An 18,495-nucleotide genomic window follows, 5' to 3' on the forward strand; every position below is an offset into this window, starting at 1 on the left:
CCAGCAATCATAAATAAAATAGCAAAAGAATAACTGACCAAATTAAAATTTCAACTTTTATATACCAAATAACTATGACAACCAAAAATTTTTAAAGAACCAGGAAGAAAATATTTACAATCTATTTTGCAATGGGTTAATGTTCTTACTAGAAAAAAGGCCTTTAAAAAATTTAAAAAGACAATAACCCAGTAGGAAATATGGGCAAAAAATATAAATTCGTAAAAGGAGAAATTCAGTTGGCCAATAAACACATGAAGGGTTGAATTTCAACAATAATCCAAGGAATTTGAAATAAAACAGAAGGATACTATTTTTATTAAATTGGAAAAAAATACATAATTATCATCCCCCGTACTGAGGAAGGTAGGGGAACCAGGCTATCCTATTTGCCAGAGGGAAGAAAAACTGCACAACCTTTCTAAAGGAATTTCGATAGTAGGTAAGAAAAGATCTAGGACTGAAAATACCCTTTGCGTGAACAATTCCATTTCTAGGAGTTATCTTAAGTGAATAATAGCAGAGTTGCCTAGCAACAAAGAAATTTGTATCAGCTTCATTAAGATTGGTGAAAAAATTAAAATGTCCTGGGTAATAGGTGGGATAAACTCTGCTTGGTGCATATGCTGGAACACTATACAGTTAGCAAGTGTGTGTTTTAGTGGATGTTTAATAAAGTGACGGCCATGATTGCAGGATGGAGCAGTTCATACGATCTCAGGCTGGAAAATCAAAGTGTGTGTGCGCATGCATGGGTGTGTTTGTCTAGAGAGAAAGCGGCAAGAACGAATGTCTCTGGACCAAAAGTTGATGAAAGAGCTTCCTTTCCTTCGTTTTTTTGGTTTTTTGTTTTTTAATTTCTAGATTTTCCACAAATGCCCTGTATCACTTCGGCAATTTGAGAACACAAATCCAGAGGTGCCCACTGCTTTGTAAAGATAGTGTGGCAGGCACATGCTGACCGACCCTCCCTCCAGAGAAGGGCAGCTACTCCCAGTCCCATCATAAGGCAATGCAGTGAAAACACAGCTGCCGCCCACATAGGAACGTCCTCACCGGAACCCCCCCTCAGTGTTATGACTTAGGTTCTTGCTAAAGTGATATAAAAGAGTGGCCTTCAAAATATATGTTTGTATCTTCTGCAGTCTACATTAAATATGCCCATCCATCGTTTTCACAAGAGGCCTTTCACGTTAGGATAATTTGGAAAGATGCATCGGAATGTGCCAGCGCGGCCTCCCTGTGGAGCTGGCGGCGTCCTTTGGCAGTGAGGGCTGTGCGGTCTCAGCCCTTCCGGCTCGCCTTTACCCGCTGGGCAGTTCCCGAATGGTGCTTCGTGATGGGACCGGCATTCATCCCCACGCTGTTAGATGTCAGCATCCTCATTTCTTCTGCCTTTTTTTTCACTCCTCTACATATTTGGGGATAGCTGTTGTTAGTCATAAACCACTTCAGCTTTGGGGAAACAAGTGGGAAAAAACCACAATGAACTCCTTAGCTGTTCCCCGAACCCAAGTTGAGAAGAGGTGCTTGGACCCCGACTCACTCAGTGGAGCTAGAAAAAGCCCTTTCTTAGCTGCTAGAGACACTCTATTCACTTTTTACCAGGATCAAAAATGAAAACCACGCGTCCCCCTGGCCTTGTATGATGAATGACAAATGTGTGGGACTGAGGAGAGGTCGGCCGTAGAGTGGGTCTACCCCCTGCCCCGGGGCATCCCTGTGTGCCAGCTTCTCCAGAACCTACAGGGAGGAAGCACCAGGCCGCACCTCCCCAGAGGCTGGAGATCAACCAGGCACAGAATCTCTCGTTTCCTTTCAGATTCTTCGCCATAATCTAATTTTTGTAAGCCTGTCTTCCTTTATGCCCTGGGCTACATTTGACGCATATTTCTGGCAAATTCTGAGACCACCCTTGCCAGATGACCAAATCCTTTTCGGAGAGATGACTGAAATGTTTGTAAGTTTCCATCAGCACTGGGGGAAGGGGCTGGAGGTGAGGGGGGACCTCTCGGGCTGTGCTGTGGTGTCCTCTCTTCTCCACATTACACCCCCAGCACGCGACTGTGAGCGGCGATCGGGGCCTGATCCTCAGTTCGAAGACACAGATGTTCACTGCTGTAAAGACATAAAGAAACCAAGAGGTTAACGGCCAGGGTTAGTCCCCACCGCGGGCCTCCTGCATGAATCAGAGCCGACTGGGAGCAGGAGTGACTCAGAGCCACGGCTTTTTGTCTTCTGGCTGTGCAAATAAACAGAGCAGGAAGGTTTGAATGGGCCAGGCCTGGAGCAGAGAGCAGGGTTGGAGGCGGCTCCCAGTTCCAAGGCGCGCCCCACCCGGCCCCCAGGCCAGGTCAGCCTGGGGAGGGGAGACTAAGGGCACGAGGCAGCCCACCCAACCCGGCCAAGACCAGCAGGACAGGGGCCCAGAGGCTTGTACCCCCCAAGGTGCGGGGGAAGAGGAGGTGGGAGGGTGCGGGGCCTTGGCTTGCTCTGTGGGGACGCTGCCCTGGGGTCCACCCTGCCCCGGGATCCACTTGGTATAGGCACCCACCAGGCCTGCACCCTGCCCCTTGGAAACACCCGTGGGGCTGTCCCCTTCTCTGAGCATCTGTGAGGGGTTTTCCTCCCTTAGGGCCCCCTGGAAAGTTTGTGCAGGGTGTGTAGCCGGGCCAGGCCTGGAGATCCTCCAGGAGCAGACAGCTCTGGAAGGCCTGCAAGGCAGTACCCGGAGGATGCGTCTGCTCTGAGGGTTGGTGGGCCCGGCCACCCGCGGGGCCTCTGCTCTCCCCTGCAAACGATGGCAAAGCCACGCTACGTCACTCCGCTCGTGGAAAATCCACAGCAAGCATATGCCAGCACTGGGCAAGCAAAATTATTTGCATCCTCAGAATGGCCCACTGAGCTGGGTGCTTTCACCCCCATTTCACAGGGGGGAAACTGAGGGACCTATGTCACTCCTCAGCTGAGGGCACAGACAGAGCAGTGGGCAGAGCCAGGAAGCAAACCCAGCCAGTCCGATTGTCTAAAAAATGAAATTTTTCCTTCCATGCCGAGTATGACCCCGTCCTACTGAGTCGGGTCATTACGTCAGGGCTCTCTGCTTCAAACGATGGTGCACGGGGACCTCCCCATGCAGCAGGGAGTGCCCCGGAGAGTGAGGGGGGCCTGGATCCAGCCGGGCGCCTGTCGGCGTTCCTACAGCCCTGCAGTCTGCTCTCACGTGCTCCTGAGTCGGGAGCAAGGCCTGAGGCACTCGTGTCAGGTTTCCCCGTGGGAGGTCGAGTAGCTTCAGCCTGGGCACAGGAGCCTCCAGGTCCAGAAGTGAGCAGCTCAAACCCCTGCCCTACACGTGTCACCCCCTGGCATCTCCTGGCTCTGGGTGGCCCAGCCACATGCCTGCAGGTTGAGTCTGAATTTGCAGGTCCAGGACCAGCTGTGCCATCTGCTCTTTTGAAGCTTTTTTCTTTTTTTTGCTGTGGCATTAGATGGGCATCCCCTAACCCAGAGGACCCTCACTACCACTGCTCAGAGGTCCCTTTTCATATGTGGCATCAGTGAACACGCCAGTTTAGATGCTCTCTGTAGGTAGGGAGCAATCCCCACGGTCTGTGCCATGTCACCCTGTGTGGTGGAAATGCCACTCGCCGTGATGAACCCTTTCCAGTCACTCCACTGTGCAGTGCCTGGCCGGGGCCGGCTCGGCCCTTCTTCCTGGTCCCATCTCCTGGGATCTGCTGTCCCCTCTTCAGGCCCTTCTTTGCATGGTTAGCCTGGGGTGCCTTTCCCAGTCACTGACCTGACTCCATCTCTTAACCTGTTAATGGAATAGCGTGAACGACGCACCCCACACCGCATCTGGCATTACCCAAGCGCACTGAATGTAGGTTCCTTTACCCACATTTCACCTGCTGCCAGTGGGATGGCCAGGCCTGCCAGGCACCGCCCAGGTTCCCCATGGCATGGGCCCTGCCTGCTCTTCTGTGAGCTGCCTCTGAGCCCTGGGCACCCTCCGTGGTGAGCTCCCCAGGCCAAGAGCGTGTCTGTCCTTTTCACCCTGTACCCAGCACTTCGAGCAGTTAGTAAGAACTCGGTGAGGGGGTGAGCAAACCCACCTGCTTGTCCTTAAAGCGTGGCGCCTTCGGCCGGGTGCAGCGACTCACACCTGACATCCCAGTACTTTGGGAGGCCGAGGCGGGCAGATCACGAGGTCAGGAAATCAAGACCAGCCTGGCCAACATGGTGAAACCCCGTCTCTACTAAAAATAGAAAAATTAGCTGGGCACAGTTGTGCGTGCCCGTAATCCTACCTACTTGGTAGGCTGAGGCAGGAAAATTGCTTGAACAAGGGAGGCAGAGGTTGCAGTGAGCTGAGATCACGCCACTGTACTCCAGTCTGGGTGACAGAGCAAGACCACCATGGAAAAAAAAAAAAAAAGCGTGGCGCCTTCATGTTCCATGCCTTCACGCTGCTCTCCTTCGGCTAGAATCTCCCCTATGCCCGCCAGGACTGCCTCCAGCATCCCCTCCTTGGGGAGCCTCTAACCACCCCTCCTGGTGGCATTTGTGATGACTCCTGAGGCCTCGTACATCCCCTAGCAGCCTGGTAACTGCGACAGTTTGTCTGCCTGTCACCCCGGGAGCACCTTCAGGACTGTGTCCTTGTCCTGTGTCCAGATGCCTGGCTCAGCCCATGCCCTGCACAAGTGGGGGTCATGGACGGAGCCTCTGTTTCCCCACCAAGTACGCAAAGAAACTACACTGTGTCTGATGCAAGCGCATGTTTTCTGTGCATCTGTGATTTACAATTCCCTGGCTACCTTCCTAGCAGAACGCACCTGGCAGCCTGGGGGTCTCGTGTTTGCCCCAAACAGAGGAGCCAGCCTCTTATTTGGAGGGCCTTTTCCATTCTAGAAGCCAGCAGCTGGAGGGAAGGAGGCTGGCTGTAACATTGGAAGGGCCACAACTTCCGAATTTCTTCTGCAGAGGAAAGGAGGTAGAGGTCGAGAAAGAGAGGGAGAGGGAGGCAGGGAGGGAGGGGGAGGCCACTGTACAGCCTAGCCTGGAGGCGTCTCGGGGGAAAGTGATTCATCTGATCTGGGATGGAAGATTATTTTGGGGAGTAAAATGCCCTGCCTCCAACACACACACACACACACACACACACAAACACACACACACACACACACGCGCGCGCGCGCTCCTCAGTAAAATGCCCAGTCCTCGCCAGGCTGTCTGTAGTGGTTCTGGGGGTAGGGGCACAATAAAGAGAAGTCCCAGCCAGCTCCCGGGGCGGTGTGGGCTGAGGAAGAGGCTGGGAGGAGAGAGCTGTGGCTGGGAACCCTTCAATAAACAGGAAAGAATATTTTCCCTTGGCACAAGCCTGGCATGGAGGAGCTGTCAGCAAGCAGGCGTCCGAAGATTGAGATCACAGAGGGGTGGCCGAGGCCGGGGAACGGGCTGGATGCAAGGCGGATGCCGCATGGAGCCCTTAGGTATTGAGTGCCCTGGAATTAGAAACTGAAAAGGCAGTCATGTCCTCATCAGGAAGAAATCGGCGGCAAGTTAGGAGGCCAGGAGGGAAGCAGCTCTTCACAGAGCTGAGGGGAGTCCCTCGATGGCAGGAGGGAGAGAAGTGGGAGGCAAAGGCTGGGGATGGCCAGGTGGCCCTGGGACCAGCAGAAGGAGTGGGCAGGCTGAAGAAAGTGTTGGGGCAGAGACTGTGGTCAGCAGAAGGCATGAGAGGGGCCACCCATCTGCGTGGAGTGAGGCTTGGGATACGTGGAATGAAAGAAAGATAGAAAAAATGAATGCAGTGTAATGGAAGTTCCAAGGAAAACTGCGGTTAGGAAGGTGACTGGCATTCCAGAATTACCTCCCTGACCAGTGCAGTGACCCACAAAGATGGCATCCCTCAGACATCAGCCCCATGCCCTGGGTTCCCTCTGGGTGCACCTGCCCAGGTGGTCAGGCTTTCTGCACGTGGCTCCCAGGGGCTCTGCTGAGAAGCCCTTAGACATCGTCTAGTACAGCCCCTGGGCCCTCTCTGGGGTGCAGATGAGCTGGTAAGCTCCAGGCCTCAAACCCGACTCCCCAACTGCCAGGAGCCCCCCGCCCTCCAACCTGCCCTGGTAAACGATGGGCTTCTGTCCAGATGACACAGCTAAGCAGCGTTTGGAAGAACAAAAAACAAAACCCAAGCCTGCCCACTTCAGACAGGGGCAGGGTGGAGAGTCTCAGTGGGGGACGGGTGACTGGCTAAGTCAGGCAGACTCAGGGGGCATGGCCAGGTGGATCCCGGTCTCCTCCCATTCTGCATCATTCTATGGGACCACAGGAAGCCAAACTGGCCCTTCTCGAGACAGAGACACAAGATGGCTGTTTCCCACAGTGGACACCAAGCAGCCCTGGCTGTGACTGTGTCTGTGGGACAAGCTGTGTTCCGAGGTTGGTAACTCTCCGGGATCACCTGCCGCCACCATGACCAGTATCCTCTGTTGCCCACACACCCAGGCATCGCTGGCAGGGCTGAGTGTGGTGCCAGTGTGGGCTGATCCACAGGCATGGCAGGGCCGGGACACAAGCCCGCGGCTCAGCAAGGCTGGAGGGACTGCTGCTTGCCAGCCAGTACAGGGGCTTGTGTCCATTTGATTATCAGACGGTCCAGTGATGGGGGTGGCATCCACCTGCATTCTCTCGCATTTTCTAGAGGAAGGAAGTTCATCTCAGAGGGGTCAGTTGGCATCGGTGGCTGGGCTGTGAAACAGTGTCATCCGCATCAGCATCAGACAGCAGATGGCACGGGTAGGTGTGCGGGCAGCAAATGCTTGGCAGTTTAAGTGGTTTCCTTGCAAAGGACAAGGCTGGGGAGGACGCCACTGAGAGAAAGGCATCGACTCCTGCAAAGCCCGCTTCCGAAGTGAGCAACGTGGACTTGTTTGCACAGAATGGGAAATATGTCCAAGTGCGGCGAGGAGTACTTTAAAGAAGGGATTTCACAAGCAGTGCTGGCACAGGCCACTGCAGCTTGTTTACTGCCACGGAGATGGAATTTCATACTTTCAAAAGGAACAATCTGGGATCTCTCAATAGAACTTCCAGGGCACAGGGAAGGAAAACAAAAATAGACAAATGGGACTATGTCAAACTTCAAACCTCCTGTGTGTGGAAGAACACGATGGTGAAAAGACAATCTGTGGAATGGGAGAAAGTATGAACAGATTATCCATGTGATAGGAGAGCACTATCCAGAAGAGATGCAGGACTCCTACGATTCAACAATAAAAATTAGATAGCCTGAATACAAGTAGGCAAAGGCCTTAAATAGACATTTCTACAAAGATGATATACAAATGGCCAGCAAGCACATGAAAAGATGCTTGACATCACTACCCATCAGAGAAATGCAGACCCAACCAGAAAGAGGCCCCAGCTCACACCTATGAGGTTGCCTGCTCATGCCTGCAGTCCCAGCACTCTGGGAGGTGAGGAGGGAGGATTGCTTGAGGCCGAGAGTTTGAGGCCAGTCTGGGCAACATAGTGAGATGCTGTCTCTACAAAAATGAAAATAAAACAAATAGCAGGGCGTGGTGGCCTGTGCCTATAATCCTAGCTACTTGAGAGGCTGAGGCGGGGAGGATCACTCGAGGCCAGGAGATTGAGGTTACAGTGAGCTATGCACACCACTGCACTCCAGCCTGGGCAACAGAGTGAGACCCTGTCTCAAAACAAACAAACACAGAAAATACATGTTGGTGAGGATGTGGAGAAGTTGGAACCATTGAGCACTGATGGTGGGAACATAAACCAGTGCCATAGAGCACAGTATGGAGGGCCCTCAGAAACAAAACGCAGACCAGTGCCATAGAACACAGTATGGAGGGCCCTCAGAAACAAAACGCAGACCAAATAAACTGTGATGTGACACAGACGCACCACACACCCGCCACACACATCCCACACACAAACCACACCCCACACACTCCACACACCCCACACCACACACCCCCCACACACACTCCACACACAAACCAAACACCCCCCCCACACACCACACACCCCCACACACACACACCATCCCACACCACACACACAAACCACACACTCCACACCCCCACACACACCCCACACCCACCACACATACACCACACACCCACACCACGCACACCACACACACACCACACACCCCACACCACACACACAAACCACACACTCCACACCCCCGCACACACACACCCCGCACCCACCATACCACACACACACCACACACCCCACACCCCACACCCACACCACACCCACACCACACACACACCACACACACAAACCACATACCACATATATCCAACACACACCCCACACCCCACACACAAACCACACTTCTAATAATCCCACACACACACCATACACTCCATTACCTCGACATTGTAGCAGCCCATCCATGACACATCACACACGCACCACACACACCCAACACACACACCCCACACCCCACACACAAACCACACATACTCCACACACACCACACACAAACCACACACCCCACACACACCACACATACACACCACACACACACCACACTCACACCAGACACCCCACACCCCACACATACCCCCCCACGCCCCACACCACACACACCACACACCACACACGCAAACACACCCCATACACACACCATCATCCCCCCCACACACACACACATGATGGAACGTCATTCGGCCTTTAAAAGGGACGGCTCTTCCCACAGGGGCCATAGCATGGATGAACCCTGAGGACATGGTGTTGACTGAAATAAGCTGGTCACAGACAAACACTATATGAGTCCATTTATGCCAGGACCCTCATGCAGTCAGATTCATAGTGACAGAAGGCAGAACGGTGGGTGTCAGGGGCCGAGGGGAGGAGTGGGGAGTGCGTGTTTAGTGGGGACAGAGTCTCAGTCTGAGAAGGGAAAAAGAGGTCTGGAGATGATGGTGGTGAAGGTTGCACAGCAGCGTGAATGTCCTTAATGCCACAGGACTCTACACTTCAAAACGTTAAGACGGTAGATTTTATGTCACGTGTATTTTACCACGATGAAATTATTTCCAGGGATGTTTCTGCCGTACTAACTGGAAGGCAGATGACTACTGGGCCGGGGGGGTCCCACGGTGGGTCCTGCCTGCCCCCATGCGCTCTACCCGCCCAGCAGTCCCTGGCCAAGAGTCCTGGGCCACTTTATGCCCTCAGACTTGTTGCTCACGTGTAATCCTTAACCCAAGGGGGTGGTGCTCCAGGGTGAGATTTGGGCTGGACGCGGGCCTGGGCTGTAGTCCAGGATGAGGACCAGGCCAGTGTAAGGGGGTTGCGAAGCCAGAGGAGTGGTCTCAGGTGCACCACCCTGTGCACGCCACGGCTTCCAGCACATTCTACTTGGAAGTGATGCTTACAGATTCTCAAGAAGGTTGAGTCCAAACCCTTGCAAAAATTGGGTCCTGTGAGTGTCTTTTTGTTTGTCTGCATTTAGATCTAGTAACATTTTGGCCAGTCCTGTGCAGGGAAGGGCAATGCTCTTTCTTTTCCAAGAATTGGAGTTAATTGTCCCTGAATAGGATACAAATATGAGTCTTCAGGATCATTCACACAAAAGCTTTCAGGCATTTTTGAAGCTGTGAATTATTAAATCCATAGCATCTACTCATGGGGGGAAGTAGGGCACAGGCCTAGCCAGGGAGCAGGCACAGGTGCCATTAAACCTCTGGCACCAGGACGATTTGCTGGACAGGTGACCAGTGTTGTTCCCATTCTGCAGATGGAAAGTCCGGAGGTCACGGGCATACAGCCCAGAGACACACACTCCACGGATGGTTTCGCACAGCTGGTATTTGGGGCAGCTGCAGGGTCCTTCGTGTTGCCCTCACATTTACTGAGCCCTGGCTGTTTGCAGTCCTTCTGCTGGGTGCTGGAGACATAAGGATGACTAGAATCTGTCTCTCCTGTGGAAGAGTCAACATCCACATCCAGCCAAAGAGACAATGGAGGACTTATCATCCACTTCCAGCCAAGGAGACAGGTGTACTGACCGCCATTCATAACACTGCATGTAGCTGTTGTACAACAATGGTTAGCAAACAAAGAAGACAAGGATGCCTTCTCCTGGACACAGTAGGGAGGCCAGACCAAGGGGTGGCACTTCGGTGGATTTGTCGTTCAATCAGCAAATACTTGTTGAGCACCTCTGATGTGCTGGGCTCCACGTTAGAGACTGGGATATGGCGGGGAAGAAGTCAAGACAGTTCCTGTCACCATGAAGCTTGCCATGGGAGGGAAAGGGAGGGCAGGCAGGAAACACACAAGACAGCAGATGTGGGGTTGCTGACCACAGGTGCTGAGAAGGAAGCAAGAGGATGGGGAAGGACATCTGAAGAAATGATGCTTGAGCAGAGAATGAATGGAGTGAGGAGTCCTGCCTAGATTGAGGATTAGGTGCGCAGAGCCTGGGGTATGCTCTGGGGGTTGGGAGTGGACAGGGGGATGGCTTTGGAGTAGAAGGGAGCTGCAGAGATGTGCACGCGTGAGCACGCATGACACTACGGGGTCCTGCTGAGTGAGACGTTCTCAGGAAGGTGCACACCGTGCACAAGGAATACACAATGGGCAGGTGGATCTCAGCACCCTCCCTGCGCCCAATGCACGGTGCCAGGGGAGGACAGAAGCAAAGCTGGGCCGAAAGTCACGCTGGTCTTGGAGAGGCTTGATGAGTGGGGCTGAGGGGACTTTCCAGAACATCTCGATACCAGAAACAAAATAATAAAAAGCCTTTGTTCATGTCTCACTCAGGAGAAGCTGGAGGCCTGTGATTCTTCTCCTTTGCCGTCCCTGCCTCCAAATCCAGACTAGGAATGGGGACGTCATTGTGCGTCAGCTTGAAACTGGGTTGGTGGCCTGCTCTAAACTTGCTGATCCATGTTCCATCAAGGAAAAGCGTCACCTGCAGCTCTGTACCTCTGAGACGGGGTTCATGTGTTAGAGGAGTTAGCAGCCTGTTTGGAAGACAAGGGGCCTGAGCTGTGTCCCAGGCAGGATGTTGACGGAGGGGATGGTGATTATCTTTGTCAATGATGAGGGATGGGATTCCATGTGCGAAGAGGACCACACCCTCCTGAGAATTTGGGGACCAGGGCTGGTGACTCAGGGAAGTGCAGCTATCACTGTTCAAGGGAAACACAACTTGGGAACACAGCTGCCCAGATGCTTTTATTCAATCCTCATGCTTTACAGAATCCAGGACATGAAAATCTAATTTGTTTAAAAACTCAACTTTCCTGCTGTGGGTATCTTAATTTCACATGCGGCATTTCTCTTTAGTTCCATGTTATTGGGTCTTAAAATGTCCAATTTAGTTACTTAAGGCTCTTCTTTTGCAAAGGAGTAGGAAAAAAAAGGTTAAGGATGCAGGCCCAGGAGACGTTGTGTTATCCCAGGACTTCCACAATAAAAAAACAAGCTTTTGAAACGATTTGTATCCTGGTTGGACGACTCTCTCCCTAGTGAATGCCAGTCTGCACCAGCCCCACCTCCTGGCCACTGAAAATCTTTAATATTACGTAGTGCATATATTCGTTCACTGGACATAGCACATTGAAAATGGCCTGAAGGAGTTTCTCTAAAGATGCAGATCTTGGTACTTTGCTTGTTTCTTGGAGAATCTACAGGAGTTTCTGCCGGATGTGACTGGGATTCCAGGTGCAGAAGAAAGTTGTCTGCCGGGCTTACAGCACCTGGGTGTGTGCACCTGTCCCAGGTAGGAGGCTGGGCTCCCCACGGGTGCGCACCTGTATTCAGCAGGTGGAGAGGGGCCTGGGCTCCCCACAGCACCTGGGTGCGCACCTGTGATTCAGGTAGGAGAGGGGCCTGGGCTCCCCACAGCACCTGGGTGTGCACCTGTGATTCCAGGTGATAGGAGGAGAGGGGCCTGACTCCCCATGGCACAGGGTGTGCACTGCTCCCAGGTAGGAGAGGTACAAACCACAGGGTACCTGATTTGTCCTTCACGTGCAAGTGAGTTCTCAGGGGTGAGGTTCTATGTTTTGGTGCCTCTCTCTCTGCCTCACTGGCCCCTTCCTTGTGGAACATGTGTCCTCTTCCAGACTCTGTTGATGACTTCATACAGAGTGCACAGAACAAAACCAATGAAGTTGACCAAGGAGGAAGCTGGTTGCAGAGTTTGGAAGGACAGCAGAGCAGGCACAGCTGGAAGGATTTATTTTTCTCCTGCTACCAGAAGACTCAGGACACAATGCAGAAAATACGAAATACATTCATTCATTAGCTTTCCCATCTCTTAAATGGTTTGACCCAACTGGGCAAGCCCTGGCGGAAGAGATTGGACATCTGGAGTCCATCACTGTCTGAGGCCGCGGTGGACCCAGCTGCCTTCTTTTCTCTGGGGTGATACATGGTGGACACTCAGCCCTTTAAGGAGCCCTGACCACAGATGAGACAGAAGGTGCAGCTGCGGGTCTTCTCCGAGAAGAAAGCGGCCTCTTCCGAGACTCCTCCAACAGTGCTGCCCGCTGGGTCAGACTTGTCACTGAGCTTCCAGCAGCTTCCTCTCTGGCAGAAAATGGATTCAGCCGAAAGATCAAAGAAAAGGAAATTTAGAAGTCCATGTGACGCTGGTCAAGCATCCCAATAAAGGGTGTATCCTCTGTGACTTTGTTTTTCACGTACTGGCATCGGTTTGCTTTGTTGGGAAGCTATGCAGACTTGCACATCACCTTGTAACAGAGGTTGGCTTCCAGTGGGCTGGACGTTTACGAACAGATGGGAGCCAAGAAAGTGCCGTGAACTTCAGCTCCCTGACCGGGGTCACGGGAATGCCGTAAATCAGGCCAGACAAATTCCCATGATGTCAGTCACTCGGCCGAGTTTCTGGGGGTCATGGGTCTCTTCGCATTTCTCCCCTGTCCCCAAGTTCCAAAAAGACAAATAAATAGATGGAAAGGTTACCTCACAGATCCTTGGCAAAGACCCCTGGAATAGCACAGCTCTGTCCCGAGTGAAAGTTTACTTCAGAAGATTCTGATGCAATAGAGAAAAAATAAATCGGGTGAGGGAGCCTGCGGCTCGTGGGGCTCCACTATCCAGCAGGGCTGGAGGAGGCGCCAGGGTGCAGGGAGGGTGGGGGACCCCGAGGCCCCGGCCAGGGTTCACATCCTCACCCCACTAGCAGTGGATGTGGAGGACCCTGGTAGAAAGGAGATCTGTGTTGCAGTGAGCTGTGCTTGTCAGAAATCCTCCTAGTGCACTGGTCACTGCCCTGTTGGGTGGGTGTGGGCGGAGGGCGGATGGCCACACAGCCACTCGGGAAATTTGGGGACAGCTGAACCCCACTAGAGTGAAATCATGTCAGGCACCCAGGCAGCCTCTGCAGTGGGCACTAGGGGACTCTCAGCAGCTCAGAACTGTCTTTACTCCTAAGGAGTTTGAAATTAGGAAGAGTAAAACCTAGGGGGAAAGATGACTACAAAGTGTCTCCTGAACTGGCCCCACAAGAAACTGCAGGCTCCAAGTGCTCCCTGTCTGGGTAAATGCCTTCTGCTTTCTAGGGCTGTCCACTCAGTTATTAAGCCCACTGCTGTGTCAGGCCGAGGGTGCAGTGATGGCAGAGACAAAATCCTGCCTTTGGGGACAGTCCCCAACATGGCGGCAGCTAGATTAGAAAAAATAAAGATGAGGAAGCCTCCCAGAGCATCTGTCGTGGTATCTACCAAAAGCTGTCAGGGATAGGAGAAATTGTCTCTCAGTAGGAGCTTAGATTAAATTCTAGGTAAATTATAAGAAAAGTACACTTAGCAATATGCCAAAAGAATAGGACGCTGTGAAGAAGGTGGGTGTATTTGTGGAATATCAGGGCATTCAGATGCCTATGAAAGGTTTTTGACACGCTTTGGCAGTATGTGTCAAAAGCATTCAAATTGTTCAGATTCTTGAATTCATTTATGCAATTAAGCACATCTATAGTCAAAAAAGGGAAATAAAGGGAATCGATTCAAGAGATACTAAAATGCATCTGAGAAAAATTTAACATATTTCTGTTATTAAAACCTCCCTTTCTGATGTTTAAAATCTCAATAAGCTATCATAAAGAGATTCTTCCTTACCTTCAGTGGATCACCTGAGGTCAGGAGTTCGAGACTAGCCTGGCCAACATGCTGAGACCCCGTCTCTACTAAAAATACAAAAAATTAGCTGGGCACGGTGGCGCTCACCTGTGGTCCCAGCTACTCAGGAGGCTGACACAGGAGAATTGCTTGAGCCCAGGAGGTGGAGGTTGCAGTGAGCTGAGATCGTACCACTGCACTCCAGCCTGGGAGACAGAGCAAGACTCCACCTCAAAAGAACAGCCACAAAAAGCCTATGTAGTGCTCAAGTCTTTTGTATAAAAGTCAGCAGGACTCCCGCCAGTATACTCTTTTGTAACATTGTCTCAAACTAAAAACAATGATTCTATATGGATCACGAAAAAGAAAAGAAGTAGAGATAGGGCTATTCGCAAGCGGAAGATAAAAATATTAACATTTTTAGATGATACAGCTGTCTACCAGGACATCTACAAATGTTAGACATCTACAAATGTTACAAATGATACAGTCTCTACCCCATATCAAAAAAAAAAAAGAAATCATTTGAAAATCTTTAGAACAAATGAAACAATTTAGACTGAAGGCAATTGCTAAGTGAAGATAATTTTTCACAAGCACTCTCACACACTAGCAATAAGCATTTCAATCACATAATGAAACAAAAAGATGTCATTCACACAAACAAAAATATTTATGCTTGTGAGATACCTTATATATGTTTAGTGAGAAATATGGAGGACTTTTATGAAGAAAAATCTCTTAGCTAGAGAGTCCAATAGAATATTTTTTGAATGAGAAGTTTTATTTATTTGGACTCTGTTTGGAAATACATATTACTGTGAACATATCATTTCTTTTACAATTTAATTTATATATTTAATGACATGTTTAATTTAACAAAATTATTCTCAGGTGCACCTGGAAGACTAAGACAGCAAACATGCCCAAGAAACTTATGAAAAAGAAAAATGAGGAGAGAGGTTTTGCACTGCCAGGGACTGTAATCCAGAATTTTAATACTCAAGTTACTGGGTGCACTGGGGGCCAGGCAGAAAATGGAATGAAATGGAACCGTGGAGAGCTCAGAAACGACCATGATGCTTGTCCTATTCAGGTACAGGGTAAAGGAGACAATGGCCATGAAGATGGTGGATTATGCAGAGCATAATTCCCAAAAGGAATTACCTGGAGACTGGTTTTGTGCAGGTCTACCCAAGAACAGCCCAGGAGGTTGTTAAAGGCTGATGTTCTCTATTAGTTGGTAAACTGCTCCCATGGTGGCCCTCTCCCCTGTTGTACCCCTCCCCGTCCATGCACCAGCAATTCAATAGTTAACCCCTGGATCTCTGTGCCACCAGTGGGGGCCCAGGACATCAGCCACCCCAAGGCTCACTTATCTGGGTCTGGCTTGCAGGCAACCCACTCTTGCCTTTCAGAGTTATTGTTACACTTTACTTTTTCCTACAGTTTTCTAATCTAGAGTTAAATGGCCACCAGAGAGTGTAAACGCCAGAGCGTCATGAGAAAAAGAAGAAGTCGGCTCCTCACCCTAGCGCAGCGGGACCTCCAGAGCTTATTAAGGCCATGGGAATCTGCAGACCTGTTCGGCATCCTGGGCCCTGGTGACTGTCAGAGGCCAGCCTGCGGGGATGCGGGTCACCTCTCACCGCTCGCTGTAGGGCTCCCGCATGGTGCAGATAGCAGCCCCCGTTGATCTTTTTCCCCGGTGAAGTTGTGCTCCTCATGTTAACCTGGAGTTTATTCCTCCAGGAGGTGACGCAGAACACAAACCTTTCTCTGAAAACAGTAGCAATGCACAGATTTAATTCTGAAACACAGGCTCTAATAGCCATCTGCGACCATGGGGACAAATTGAGTGAAGAGGAGAGGAGGCTGCCCCAGCAGTGGGGGGTCCGTGCTCTCAGCTGGAAACTCAGTGTGTTCTCTCTTGATAGCCCTCCACCTTCAGGAGTTGACTTTGCTCTAATATTTCTTTAAGTGTTAATGTTGGAGCCTGCGGTAAGAACTCAGATAATTAAACATACCAAGTGAGGGCATGTAATCGTGCAGAAGGCTCAAACACCCAAGGATAAAAAGTGAGACCATAGTTTTAAAAAATTCTAATTGTATGGTATCACATCGCATGTATGCTTTATACAGAGAATAATCCAGCAAGCACAAAAGGCAAGCTGACTGAGGTTGTCTCGGCTGTCCTGGGTGGACACATAGCCTTCCTGACTCTGTCCCCTCTGAGACTGTGAGCCCCTCCTGGTGGGGCTCTGACCTTACCTTACCTAGACTCATGTGTCTTAGAGAGGCTTGGAGTCAGTACCTTCTTGATGAGACCAATAATCAGGGCTCTGCTGGGCTGAGTGGAGGTGGGGGTAGAACATCAGAAGTGGATGACCTCTTGAAAAGGTGACAGTTCCTCCTCATCAGCCCACGACTGTTCCGGTTTCCTCTTGTTCTCCAATCATGATTATTAATAGAGCCCCTTTCACTCCCAAAGCTTCTCATTCTACCTGTTGGGTCATGTGGTCATTCTGTCCAGCAAATGCACAGCTCCCTCCAGCCGGGACTACCTGGCCACTAGGCCACACCCACCACTCCTAGAGTCACTCGTGGAGTTTCCTAAAATGCTCCTTCCTTGCTCTGCTCAGCTACCCACCCCTTATTCTGACATGCCCAGCTAGGAAGGCATGTGATGCAAATCACTTGCTCAGAAACCAGGGATCTAGTGTCAAGTTAGTGGTTAGCAGGATCCCCTGGCTGTCCTGGGTCAAGCACCAGCTGTTGGGTTGTGGACATGGACAGCCCTGCCAGATCTTGCTCCATGCAGGCAGTACCTGTGGGAAGTTCCCTGGACCTGCAGAAGGGCATGATTGGCTGTCCTGGTGTGATGTGGTCAGGGAGGGCTTCCTAGAGGAGGTAGCACTGACCAGCACTCAGAGGTGCAGACAGCATTCTGCACAGAGGGAGAGGCAGAGATAGTTTAAGTAGAGGACCTGCTACGACTGTCAGCTAGGGCATGGCTCAAAACCCAGGGGGAATGAATTCCCTATGGAGAGTGCTTGCCCTGCAGGCAGACAGGGGCCTCCACAGGGCTCTGGGCTGCCAACATTGTAGGGCATTATTTAGTGTGAGTGTTAGTGTTAGTATTAGTGTTGGTGTTAGTTTTGATATTAGTGTTAGTATTTATTATTTGTATTCGTGTTAGTATTAGTATTAGTGTTAGTGTTAGTATTTATTATTTGTATTAGTGTTAGTATTAGTATTAGTGTTAGTGTTAGTATCTGTTGGTATTAGCATTAGTGTTAGTATTTATATTAGCGTTACTGTTAGTATTAGTGTTAGTATTTGTTAGTATTAGTGTTAGTGTTGGTATTTATTGATATTAGTGTTGGTGTTAGTATTTATTAGTATTAGTGTTACTGTTAGTGTTAGTATTTATTAGTATTAGTGTTACTGTTAGTATTAGTATTAGTGTCAGTATTTATTAGTATTAGTGATAGTGTTGGTGTTAATATTTATTAGCATTAGCGTCAGTGTTAGTGTTAGTATTTATTAGTATTAGTTACTATTTATTAGTGTCAGTGTTAGTGTTAGTATTAGTGTTAGTGTTAGTGTCAGTATTAGTATTAGTGTTAGTGTGAGTATTAGTGTTAGTATCTATTAGTGTTAGTGTTGGTATTAATGTTGGTGTTAGTATTTGTTAATATTAGTGTTAGTGTTGGTGTTAGGATTTATTAGTATTAGTTAGTATTTATTAGCATTAGTGTTGGTATTAGTGCCAGCATTAGTTCTGGCTGGGCTGGGCTGGTGTCCTGGGTCTGAGCTGTCTGCATCCCCATCTCGGCCTCTCTTGAGCGTCTCTCACGTCTGCGGTCCTGCACAGCCCAAGTCCCAGCGGGAATGCTGCATCTATACATCCCTACATAAGGAAATGCCATCCGGAGGAGCCACTTGGCCTTCAGATGGGAACACTGGACATGACGAGGGCTTTAGGGAGGAGAAGGTGCCACCTGCTGTGTGCCTGGGTTTTCCATCCATGAGAGCCCGTGGGCATCACAGCCACTCCATGAAGGGACTGCCTGGTTTTCCTCTTCCTGTCTGTCTCTCTTCCTCTGTCTGTGTCTCTCTGTGTGTCTGTCTCTGTGTCCCTGTCTGTCTGCCTGACTCTGTTTCTCTCTCTCTCTCTCTCTCTGTGTGTGTCTCTCATTGTCTTGTTTAGGGGCACATGGTAAGTCAGATTTAACCCTGGGCCTCTGGCTTGCAGGTCCCTGTTCATACATCAAGCCCCACTCGCCTCCTCTTCCCTGGGGGGCTCTTTTCCCTCCTCTCCCAGCGGCAGCCTAGGTCTCCTGAGCCTGAA

General features: G+C 50.5%; 1 protein-coding gene across 2 annotated transcripts in view; it reads left to right on the top strand.

Moving 5' to 3' along the window:
* TWIST2 (twist family bHLH transcription factor 2) overlaps positions 1-18,495 on the top strand; it is a 58,915-nt gene that overhangs the window by 14,209 nt on the left and 26,211 nt on the right. The window contains exon 2 of one of the 2 annotated variants that reach the window (XM_021924220.2): positions 12,126-17,348. The exons of the other annotated variant lie outside the window; for it this stretch is intronic. The gene's annotated coding sequence lies outside the window, so the exon portion shown is untranslated. Of the gene's footprint in view, positions 1-12,125; positions 17,349-18,495 lie in introns of those variants that run through there. 2 annotated transcript variants of the gene reach the window in all.

Source organism: Papio anubis, chromosome 10 (assembly GCF_008728515.1).
Source record: "Papio anubis isolate 15944 chromosome 10, Panubis1.0, whole genome shotgun sequence".
NCBI classification, from domain to species: Eukaryota; Metazoa; Chordata; class Mammalia; order Primates; family Cercopithecidae; genus Papio; species Papio anubis.